Source organism: Meriones unguiculatus, chromosome 15, assembly GCF_030254825.1.
Source record: "Meriones unguiculatus strain TT.TT164.6M chromosome 15, Bangor_MerUng_6.1, whole genome shotgun sequence".
Taxonomy (NCBI): Eukaryota; Metazoa; Chordata; class Mammalia; order Rodentia; family Muridae; genus Meriones; species Meriones unguiculatus.
Window position 1 is genome coordinate 54599938 of NC_083362.1, and position 12096 is coordinate 54612033.

The following is a 12096-nucleotide window of genomic DNA, read 5'->3' on the forward strand; positions in this document are numbered from 1 at the left end:
CCAGGGGAATAACTGGGAAGGAGATACGGAGATTCGGAGGCCTGGTCCGTTTCTGTCTCTTTTTAACTTTCTGGCTACTATGCTGTGAACACCCTTCCTTGCTATGTGCTCCCACCGTGATGCAGGATACAGAGCCTGGCATCAGGAATAAGGAGATGAGAGTTTGCCCATCCTAGCGCATTCCAGCTGCAAGGTAAGAGAAGGCAGAATTGGACAGCACGAACCTGAGAATGCAGTTGCCACCCAAGAAAGTATTAGCCAAGCCAATAGGGCATTCACCAGCCAAAGATGGTAGTTCCATGAATTCATGCCTTCTGAGGGTTCTGTATTCATTGCCCTGTCATACTCAGTCACTGACTGAGAGTAAGTGCTTACACAAGTCAAGGCGGAAACACAAGCATCTAGTTACATCCCATCCAGTCAAAATCGGGTCATAAAGCTCCTGTGCTGTCCACTCGCTCTCCTATGCTCAGTTAGATTTCTTCTCTCACATCGTGCAGAGCCGAGCCTAGGGAACAGTGCTGCCCAGAGCAGGCTGGGACTTCCTTCCTCAATCAACAGTGAGGATAATCTCCTATAGATTGGCCCACAAGCCAAACTAATGCAGGCCGTCCCTCACTGAGACTCTCATCCTGGGAGACTCCAGGTTGTGTCATGTTGACAGTCACAGCAGCAGACTGGGAAAGGTCTGACAAAAACGGTGAAGGGGCAAGAGGAGACAGTACTTAATCAGCTGTGCTTTCCCGTTTCTCCTGAAGGGAACTCTGAAAGGTCCTCTTTACTTCCTTGACTGAAACAAAGCAAACCAAGAAAAAACAAACAAATAAACAAAACCATAAAGAAATTGCTATTTTGGAGAGAGAAACGAACTTGCCTATGGATTCTTTACCCTTTACAGAAAAATAGGATTGTTTGAGAGCCAGTCACATTGTGAGAAAGATTCTTCACTTGGAAGTTTTGTTTCTTCCATCATTGTAAAGACCGTGTCTTGACTTGGCCATGAAGAGAACCAATGTCCGCATGCCAGACACATAGAAAATGTGTGTAATCCTGAGGGTGAGATGTGGTCTTCATTAGTAACTGCATTTTCATTGTGCAACTTATTTTATTGTCAAATTTTTAATCCAAGCGTAAATGTTTGGAATAAAATTGTTTTCCAAAAAGTGTTTGTGGAGAGGTCGTGCGTCTGTGTGCATGTGCAGGTGTGCACACCTGTGCTTGTGTGCGCTCGGTCAGAGGTCAATGTTGGTTGTCTTCCTCTGTGACTCTCCAGTTTATTGCTTTTAGCTTTTTATTGATTGAGAATTCTATACACGCAAACAATGTGTTCTGATCAAATCCATCTCACGTTGTATTTCTCAAACAGAATCTTCCGCTGAACCTATGGGCAAGCCTCTGTGGTCCTCCTATCTCCAAGCTTTCTAACACGAGGATTACAGATGCGCACTGTGCCCAGCTTTTAATGTGAGTGCTGTGGATTAGAACTCAGGTCCTCAAATTTGCACAGCAAGCATTCCTACCACTAAAATACCTTTCTGCAAGAACTTGTATTGTTTTACGCAGATTTTACTCACTTTAAAAACATTTTAATGATACTTGCTCTCAGAATATATTTTTTATTTTATTATTATTATTATCATTTATTACAATTCATTCAATTTGTATCCCAGCTGTGGGCTCCTCCCAATCCCACTTTCCCTCCCTCTTCTCCCCCTATGCCCCTCCCCTAGTCCACTGATAGGTGAGGTCCTCCTCCCCTTCCATCTAACCCTAGCCTATCAGGTCTCATTAGGACTGGTTGCATTGTCTTTCTCCGTGGCCTGGCAAGGCTGTACTTCCCAAGGGGAGGTGATCAGAGAGCCTGTCACTGAGTTCATGCCAGAGAAAGCTCCTTATAATTTTTTTTATATGCAATGATCATCTATCCAGAATACCAAAACATCATGTTTGTTGGCAGGGTTTTTTTGTTTGTTTTGTTTTATTTTGTTTTGTTTTTACACAAGCCTTTTATATTATTTTCATTGTTGCCAGATAAACTCCCTTTATCACAATTTAAAAAAATAAGTGAGGCATCAATGTATGGTATGTATTTACTGATATTTACATTTGGATTTCTTTATATTGATGAGGTCAAGACTGTTTGAACAGGTGCATGCTGACACTAATCTACAGAACCAGAAGTAATGGGATTTTTATAGACTGAACACCCTTAGAAATTTCACTCACTCCCAACCTTGATGAACTGTCATAATAACTGATTGTATTAACTGAAATAAATAGCCAAATTTGCCTTGCCTTCACAGTGACCCTGCTCCATCTGACACAGATGAGGAATAAGGTTACTTCACACTGCCCCAATCAGGTCAAGGCTCAGGAAAAGCCTTGGCTTGTGCCTTTAATTCTGTGTAGCAGACAAGAGGATGAGTCAGCATTGTCAGTGCCTTTCTCTTTGGCACTGGTGCCGATAACCTTGCTCCGCTTCCTTGTTTCTCCTGGAGAAGGCTTTGGCAGCACACTGCTTACTCTCAGTTACGGAAGTTACACAAGTTAAGGAGGGGACGGTAATTACGAGCCATTAAACTCTGAAGGCCACCGGCGCAGATGACCGTCGTGGAGAGGACACAGCCTTCAAGTTCAGTAAAGGATGATTACTAGAGCATTTCAGTGGCGCACTGGCGAAGGAGGGGAAGAACAGCCCTGCGGAATGTGCTAAGGCAGCAAACGTCCAAAACACAGTTCGACACGGCAGCGGCTGCATTGATCATGCCAGCGGTGATTTAGTGGGGCTGCCTCTCACTCGCCCTTCCGCAAAATGCCATATTAGGTTTTAAAAAGCATTCTGTTCTACTTGCTATGTCCAGCTAAAACCACAAAGGTGTCACTTACATCATTACTCCATATTGGACATGGAAAAGCACCGAGCCCCTTGGAGCTGGAGTCCTAGTCCCTTTGACTCTGGAGTCAGTGGTTAAAGAAATATCTGTTTTCCCATTTGCCGGACCATGGCTCTCTTTCGTTTAAAACACATCTTAAGAACTCCCCCGCTCCCAGAACCTTCCCTGATTAATTGCATCCAATTACTTGTATTCAGCATCTTCCCTCTGTAAATGCCGCATTAAATTATATTTCTGACATGTTCATTTGAGAGGAGCTTTCAAACATAAATATATAATCTTACCTTCAACTTGCGTGGATCATAATATATGTTTCAGTGATAACGGCATAGCCACCTTTATTGCTAGATTATTAACTGTCACTAAGCTCAGACTTTTATTTCTTTCATTTAACCCAATGAACTATTTTTTCCCCTTTATCTGACAGAAGTGAGGTGGCAAATTCTTTGGCCACTAGGGGGCATTTAGTTTTGATATAAAATGAGAAGGATGTGATCACAATACTCTGTGTTTTGCTTTTTTTTTGCGCTGTGACTTCTGTTTGTTTGTCTGTTTTTAATTCTTGCTGGCACTGTTCTCTATATAAAGTGTCTCCCAAGAGGCAAAAGAGATTAAAGACTGACCTCACTCTCAAGCCAGGCGCTGCTTACTTCATTGAAAGTACATGACCTAGGATGGTAGCATTCGCATGTTTGACAGAAGCAAATGGCGTATAATGCTAACAAGCGTGACTGTCCTTTGTGGCATTTTCTGTTGTCTCCTACCCAGGCTTTTAGGTTCTTTTAAATAGCTTTTTTACAATGGTCTCCATCTGTTGCTAAGAGACTATTCTTTGATGAGGGGTCATACCTATACTTTTCTGTGTGTATAAGGGTGAATATTTAGAATGTAGTTTATAATTACAATGCTTTTGTAAAGTATATGTTGTCGGATCTCCTTCAAAATCCATAACCTCGCTAGTTCCAGGTAATTGGGTTTTCAGTACCAGGCATCTTTCCCCAGTTGCTGAGCGGCACTTATGACCGATCATAGAGCTGTTGGTTGCTACAAAGGTATGCATGCCGCTATTTTATTTTTAGGCATATCGTGCCTTGCTGGCAATTGTTTTAGTTAACAGACAACCAACACAACTGTCTAAACGAGGCCCGAACAAGGTTGACAGCAACAGATACACTAACAGGAAAGGGTGAGTTGCATGGGGCTCCAGGCTTGGACGAAGAACTGCAGGCTACTAAGGCATGGTAAGAAGGGGAGAAATTCCCCATAGAAGAACACACCTCCAACTGATTGTTCAATACCGTGTTGTAATCCTTGAAATCAAAGACATACAAGTAACATTAGAGGGACTAAGAAAGTCATGTTGATATATTTAGAAAAAATATGTATCAGCAATAAGGAAAAAAAGAAGGCTATAAATTTAAGGTAAAGGTGGGGTAGGTAGGTATGTGAAAGGGGTTAGAGGGATGAAAGAAAAGGGAAAAATACTGTAATTATATTTTAATTTCAAAAAATAAAAATATGTGCATATATATTTATATACTTAATATACGTAATATGCATATATACATAATATCCTAACTCCTAACTCTAACCTTTAGGACTTCAGACTAAAACTTGACCTAATGTCATCCATACTACTCCTCTGTTCCCCAACACTGTTACTTATCAGAATGCACAGATTTGAATAGTGGGTAGAATTAAAAATATTCAGCAGCCCATGTGGTTAATACTGTGTAAATGTCCTATTGTTGCTATAGCAAGAGACTGTAGACATGAGGACTTAAAAAGCAATAGCAAACTGACTGTCTGATAAGGGATGAACCCTCCCCAGTAGAACAAAGAACTTTTCCAGCTGTTAGAGCTGCATTTATACATTCTTTGGCTCCTGGCTCATTTCTTCACACTTCACAGAGTTGTGTCTTGGGTTAATTATCACATTGCCCTTTTCTGCTGTTCGTGTAGGCCAATATCTCTTTATCTTCCTTTTGTAAGGGAGCTGTAGTTATTTCTCACAGCTACCTACACAACACAGGATAACTTCCTCACTTCAAGGTCCTTAATCTAATCGCACCAACAAAGTCCACTTTACCATCACCCTCAGATGCCAGTATTTCCAAGTCCTAGGATTTAAGATGTTGGGGTCATAATCCAGCCTGCCATTCTAAGTAATGCTGCAGCTTACAGCCTTCCACCCCCTTTAACTCATAAATAATGACAGCTAATTCTGGACAGTTGGATCATTGCGGTGGTGATATTGACAGATTCATAGACACCTGGTAGGGTTCTAGGTTCTTCTAAACTGGAAAGTTGAATTGGCCCGAGACACATGGATGGTATTGAGCCAACTGTTATGGCTTTGAAATGTGAAATAAGTAAAGGAATAATAAGTTTATAAAACTAGAAACAGATTTGGAGCTTAGTATATGTAATTAATAGACTCAAGCATAAGGATTAAGAGAAAGAGAGGCACCTGAAAGGAAATACAAGACACACCCAGTAGCACTGGACTAAGGTTCTTACAGAGGAGTTTCAGAAAGTAGGGCCTATCTGAGCATGAGTAGGGGCTCCCAAGGGAGAGTGACAGAGCATTGGTCTTTATAATAAATATGCATATAACTTCTGTAGGGTTTGATGTTACCATCATCAAGGCATAGCTAAGAATAGCCTAAATGAGATGACTGGGTGGTTTTGGAGGCTACCTGATAGGATTACAAACAATAGATTTCCAGGATTCAGAAAGGTAGCATATCCTACTGTTAACAAATTTGGCATTCTTGTTGAGAGTCTCAGGAGATGCATGGAAAGTTTGTCCAAAGTTATATATAGTCAAACCTTAAGGCTGGCTCACTGTTAGTTTAGCATAGAATAGCTATATATGAAAAGAATACTATTTCTAAGTTAGACCTTCCCAGAAATGTTGACTGTGCTGTATGGAATTTACATGTCTCGGCTAGCAGAACTCTTTAATGAGAATCCAGGAGAAGGGGTTCTCTTCCATTCTCATGTCTCCATGATTTCCTAGTCTTCCTTTCCAGCCTCAAGAGAATATATTAAGAAAAGATGGGTTTTTTGAGAGAAAAATGTAAGATGAACAAAGAGAGGTTAGTAGCTCAAATGGACCCTCTGTATGAATATTTGGGACTTTTATGTCACACATGTCTCCTTTGCATAGTGTGTGTTTTCTCATGAAGGCTTTGTCTGTTGCAGCTTGTTCTACATACAACATCATGTATCATGTTTCATTAACATCTTAATTCATGGTGTGTGCTTTAATATTATAATGTGATATAGGTCACCTCAACATACCTTAGGGTGCCCCAGACCCTGCAGCAATGGTGAACACTGGACATAGTGGTCTCAGCTGGATTTCCAGTCTTCCTCTTTGACAATCTTTCTTTTTCTTATTTTTTTTCTTTTCTTTCTTATTTCATTCTCTGTAGCTTTTTTTTTTTTTTTTGAGGTCTTCCAGTTTTCATCCTTCACTCTGCTCTCCTGTCTCAGTGGAGTCATTGGGATATACATTTTCGTTTAGGGAGATAGAGACTACTTTTCAAGACCCTTCAAATCACCTTACTTACGTAGCTACCAGAAAGTAGCTGGGGATTTAAAAGTATGAAAACAGACAGTATGCAGTATTTGGTAAAACACATGAAGAAATAATTTACTATCTATGAAAAGGGTGATGGGAAATGTTATCTCTGTGTTAGATAATGACACAGCTGTTTATGTAAAATTTAAGCTGTGTGAGAGAAAATACAGAAGGTATAGGAGTTGAGTCAAAGACCCAGAACTCTTTAGCCTTTAAACTATAAATATGAACTATAAATATGCTGACTCTAATGACATACACATTTCAATTAGAAAAATAAAAGCATGGATTTTGACTATATAGTGAACTTCAGGGTAGTTAAACATTTTGTTTACTAAATCCTCAGTTTATACTTAATTAAATGAGTGCAGTTAATCTAAAAGCTTTTTTTTTTCATGGTGTGAAGATTTTTTTAAATGTATTTTATATAGAAATGTTGTTCTTCTGGCTTTAATAATCTTTCTGCCCTCTCTTCTGCAATGGTGCCTAAGCCTTACATGTGGGAATTGTGTTGTAGATATGTCTAGTGAGACTATGCTTCACAACTTTGCATTGTAATTGGTTGTGGTTTTTTCGTAATGGTCTTTGTCCATTGCAAAAAATGGTTTCTTTGATGCAGAGGTGACAGCTACACTTACCTATGGCCATAAGATCAAATATTTAGAGTGTAGTTAGGGACTATGTTGGTTTTATAAAGTGGCAGTTGAAAGTTCTTCTTTAAGATTGATTACTTCAACAGCCCTTGGTAGTTGGCTAGGTTTCTGGTACCAGACACAATTGCCTTTCTATCGAGCAGGTATTAAGTCCAATTAGAGAGCTATTGGTTCTGGGTAACATAAGCATGCCACTACTGAACTCTTAGGATTATTGTGCCATGCTGGTCCTTACAAAGGTCCTTATAAAGGACCAGCATAGCATAAAAATAGGTCCATAGCTGGGTAAGACTGTTGGTTGCTTCCCTCTGAAAGCTTGCATGGGACTTTATGGTACCATGAAAGTTAGTCCTCTGAAAGAAGGCACTGAAGTCAGTTCCAACTCAAGGGCCTCTGGGTGCATGGTGTCTTTGGTAATGGTGATTTAAGATCTTCCACCTCTGGGGTAGGGATGGCAATAAAGAGAAATAGCAGCAGCATGTAATGCTTTTTATTGGAACCTGCTTAACTTGCTTAAACTCTACAGACCCTCTGTTGAGACCTACTTTAGTTCCTGGCATAACTGTAGCTCCTCTGTTAATACCTGCTGTTACCTTTAGCATATCAGAAGCCATTTTGCCTCCAAGTCTGCATTTTGATTATAATGTAAAGTAAAAGGTCCTACCTGTCTGAGACAAGAATACATTTTAATAGTTCAATACTTGCTGCTTAGAATAAAACAATAGATGATAAATGAATGTTTTGCTTTAATTAAAGACAGAAGTATGTTCTATTAGAGTTAAGACTGCAACATCCTGCTATGTTCCTCCCCCCCGAACAGTGAAGAACTGTGAAGTCCCCAAGCCTATATCTTAGCCAATCAGCTTAAAATGCTTTGTCTAGCCACCTAGATACAATACTCTTGGAACAAACTCGATTATGTCTAGCTGGTCAAAATGCTGTAATGCTGCTCGGTCCCCTAGTTTCCTACACCTGGTTACCTGGTTGTTACCTGGCTATAGTTTTTCATATATAAAACCTGCCTAAGAAACAGGCCAGTAGATGTGGCCCTGACAGGGCAGTTTTTGTTCAGCGTTCAATAAGCTTCCATCAGTCTGAGTCTGATGTTCAATGTACGGCTATTTCTAAACCAATAACACTTGAGGGAACTCTTAGACAATCCCGACCAACCACTAGAAAGCGAGCTTCTTATGCCCAGTGTTGGGGGTTTGGTTAGAGAGTCCTTGACTCTTGAAGGTAGCATTTTTTTTCAGCACAGATAAGAAAGTTTAATTTAACCTACATAGGTATGTATATTTGTATACCAACTTATGTTTCATAAGTATTTTTAGGTAACTAATAATATGACTCTTTAGGACTTTCTCAGACATCTTTAATGTTATTTTATACTCCTCTCCCCTTTATTTTGTATCTGTCTTCTCCTCTCCTCCCAAATTAGATTTACTCCACCTTTCCCATTTCTCCATCAGATCATTTATAGCCTGCTATTCTCCTCTATATTGATTCCCTACCTCCACACCCTGGCAATGGTCCCTTTTTGCTTTCCTGGTTGACATACCCAGTGACACTCCATTGAAGAAAACTTATTTTCCCTTTCCTGTAAGGTACCAGTTGCAAATAGCTCCTTGATTAGGGTTGGCACTTACTGTCCTTTTTTTCTTTTCTGTGCTGGGATTTTGTCTGATTTCAGTCCGTGCAGATCTTGTGCATGCTGTCACAGTCTCTCTGAGTTCAAATGTATACTGACTTTCTGTTTGATTAGCACCACTTTCTAAAGGAAGCCCAACTTTAAGCCAGATAAAAGAACCCAGCTTTCTACTCCTGCCCTTAGGACCCTACCTAACTCCTATGGTGACCTTGAGCAAGAGAAAGTTCCAGCAGTGTAATCTTACTTTTCTGATTTACTAAATTCAAAACTTACACACACACACAAGGATTTTTATGTGAAAATATCAATTGTTACCATTATGAGATTCCCAGTATAAAATCTTATTTCAGCATTTGAGGCAATAATGTGTTTTTTTTTTTGTTGTTGTTGTTGTTAGATCTATTTTAGCAGATGTAACAATTACGTGTATGATAGGAGTAAATGAAACCTGAGTATGCCAATACTTCAACCCTGATCAGATGGCAAAGTTTGATATAACTCATAATAAAAGTTTTAAGTTTAGTATCAGTGTATTTTTCAGGGAAACTGATGTATCGGTGTGGGATTCATCAAGAATGTAAGATGGGTAATGAATATGATTTATTCTCTGAAGCAGATGTAGTTAGCTAGAGACAATGTAAGAATAAACAGGCTAAAATTAGAAAAGGAAAGAAAAGAAAATATAACTATTCTATTGCTCCCTCCACTAAAAACTCAAAGGGTATAGAACATATAGTAGAAAAGCAGAATTTTGCATCTTTGAAAATGATTCTGTAATAAATGAATCAAACTTCCCATTTTGTTTTGTCATTTAATCTTCAAGGAAAAATGGGGAAACGATAGGGCCACTTTGAGTTCTATTCTTCTTTAGTATTGTACAGAATATGGTCAAGGTTTTCTAATGTACTCGGTGTGGAAAATAAGACTGGACAATTTTAACACTCATAGGCTGGCTGACTCCAGGGAAGCAGATCTGAAATGTCTTCTATATGCTGCAAAGATTCTAAAGGACTTTACTGTCCTTTAGTACCACGAAGCTCTTCCTCTTGACTAGAGCAGTTTGGCTTGACTCTGTAAGCTTTGTGACAAACCAAATGGGACAAAGTTTATGGAACTGGGGAACGTATCTTATTTAGAGCATTGCACAAAATGCTGCTAATTCTCTGGCCACTGTGCTCTCCTGTATTCTAAAGAGAGGCACCTTTGATCTTTATGATAATTACATGAAGTTGCCAGGGGCTCTTTTCACCTTCCTTCCTTCCTCTCTCTTTCAGCAATTTTTCATACTGTCCATTTGAAAAGAACACATTGGTTTTAGAAAATGTGCAATGTGCTCTTATTCACAAATCCTAATTTCCTTTTATTAAATGCCACAATTACTACTTTTAACATATTTATTTATTTCGTATTTGTAGATACCAGGGTGCAGACAGGACATGTGTAGAGTCAGAGGAAAACTTGGAGGAGAGCCCATTTTCTCCTTCCGCCATTTGGGTTCTGTGGATGAAACTTGGGTCGTCAGTTGCAGTGGCAAGCGCCTTTATAGAGGAGCTATCTTGCTGGTCCCTCACTCCTTGTGCTCTCCTCCAGGAACTTTTAATGCTGTCGTTCTGGTTAGGTATAGCATGTGTGGGGAAGGGCTCACAAAGTCCCACTTCTACGTGAGATGCTATGGCAACCGATAGGATAGTAACTGGGGGATATAGATTTGGGATTTTTGCTTTGTTTTGTTTTTAATATAGTCCCTAATAGGTTGCCCATGTTCCAACAGCTAGCTAGAAATGCACAAATTGAAGAAATTGTGAAATAATTAGCTGTACAGATTAACCATAACAGGCAAAAGTTCTCAGATAGCTTCAGCTTGAGAACTGGTTATTATCAATAATATAAACACAACACACTTTTAAAAGCTTTAAGTACTTCAGAAGTGTTCATCTTTAAATGAGAAAATGGTGGGCCAAGCATGATGTACTAATCTTAGTCTGTTAAACTGAAATACTTAGAGAATAAGGACAGACAGCAATGCTAGTCAGAACTAGAGTTCCATGTTAAATAAACTCTTTGGATTCTATTACCAGTTTAGTAATCTGAATATTTTTAATGGCTAGTCTCAATCTGACTTTATTGTTAGCATCAGTATTCACTTTTTTTTCTTACTTAATAATGGGTTCCATGAAGGTGACTGTCTATGGGAGTTACACAGTTGCTCCACCAAAAATTTAGTGTGGTCCAGATGAGGGAGGGTCCTTCTGCTTCATTCTCATAGTAGCAAAGGGTGGCAGAGGTCAGGGATGTAAGGGATCAAGCCAGAAAGCAAAAATAAAATAAAATAAATAAATAAAAATAAAAAATATGTTTTAAAGAATTATGAAATGCCCTTTAATTATCTTTCTGAAAAATAGAAAGCCCAGACTATCTGACTAAACGTGTCAAGTGGAGTGGTCAAAACTGAAACGAGGTTGTTCTGAAGCTCTGTGATTAGCATCCAATGTTGGTGGTTCCTGTGAGTGCAGGGCTCCTGCTCATGGCCGAGGCTACTTTTTTTGCTTAATATGCCCATTTCATTTCATAATTTAACAGTGCTTCGGGTTGTGCATGTGGAGCTAATGAGAGCATTTTCCTCGTGGCCTCCTTTGTGCCCCATATTATCCACTCGAGGCATGCAATAAAAGGCCAGAACATGCAGCTGAATGATCACATCAGCTGTGTTTTATCTCCGTAAATACCACAGGACAAACTTTATCATACATTTTATGCTCAATGTGGCTAATTGAATTCAAAATAGACTCACGAGCTACAGCTGAAATGCATTTACTTCCTAAGTAAAAGACGAAACCAAAATTTGGTAGTCTCAACCTAATTTTTCTTGAAATTTAGTTGGGTGACAGGAAGTAAGTTCTTCAGACTTACTTTATTTGCAAAGAGCTTTTTAGAGGACAGGAGCTGTTTTCCCCACCACACCCTCCTGCTTCTGAGAAGTATGAAAGTAAAGTTACTATAGAAATGTGTTTTGAGAGAAAACCCAGTCTCATAAATTGATGGCAACAGTCAATGATCAAAACAGGATTAAGATTAAATTGCAGTGTGTCTCTAGGTTATGGAAATGAAAGAGTTTACCTGTAAAATGACAATGGTTGGACTGACTTTTGTGTTGTCATTCTATTAAAGTCCTTATTCATATATTGCATCAGAATTGCATTTCTCCTATGAGTTCCTGGCGTTTGCTTAGTAAACCTCCTCTCTCAGGATTCAGGCTTTAAGTATTTGTTTTAATTACTTGTTTTCTAATCTGTTTGCTCTACTTTTAGTCCC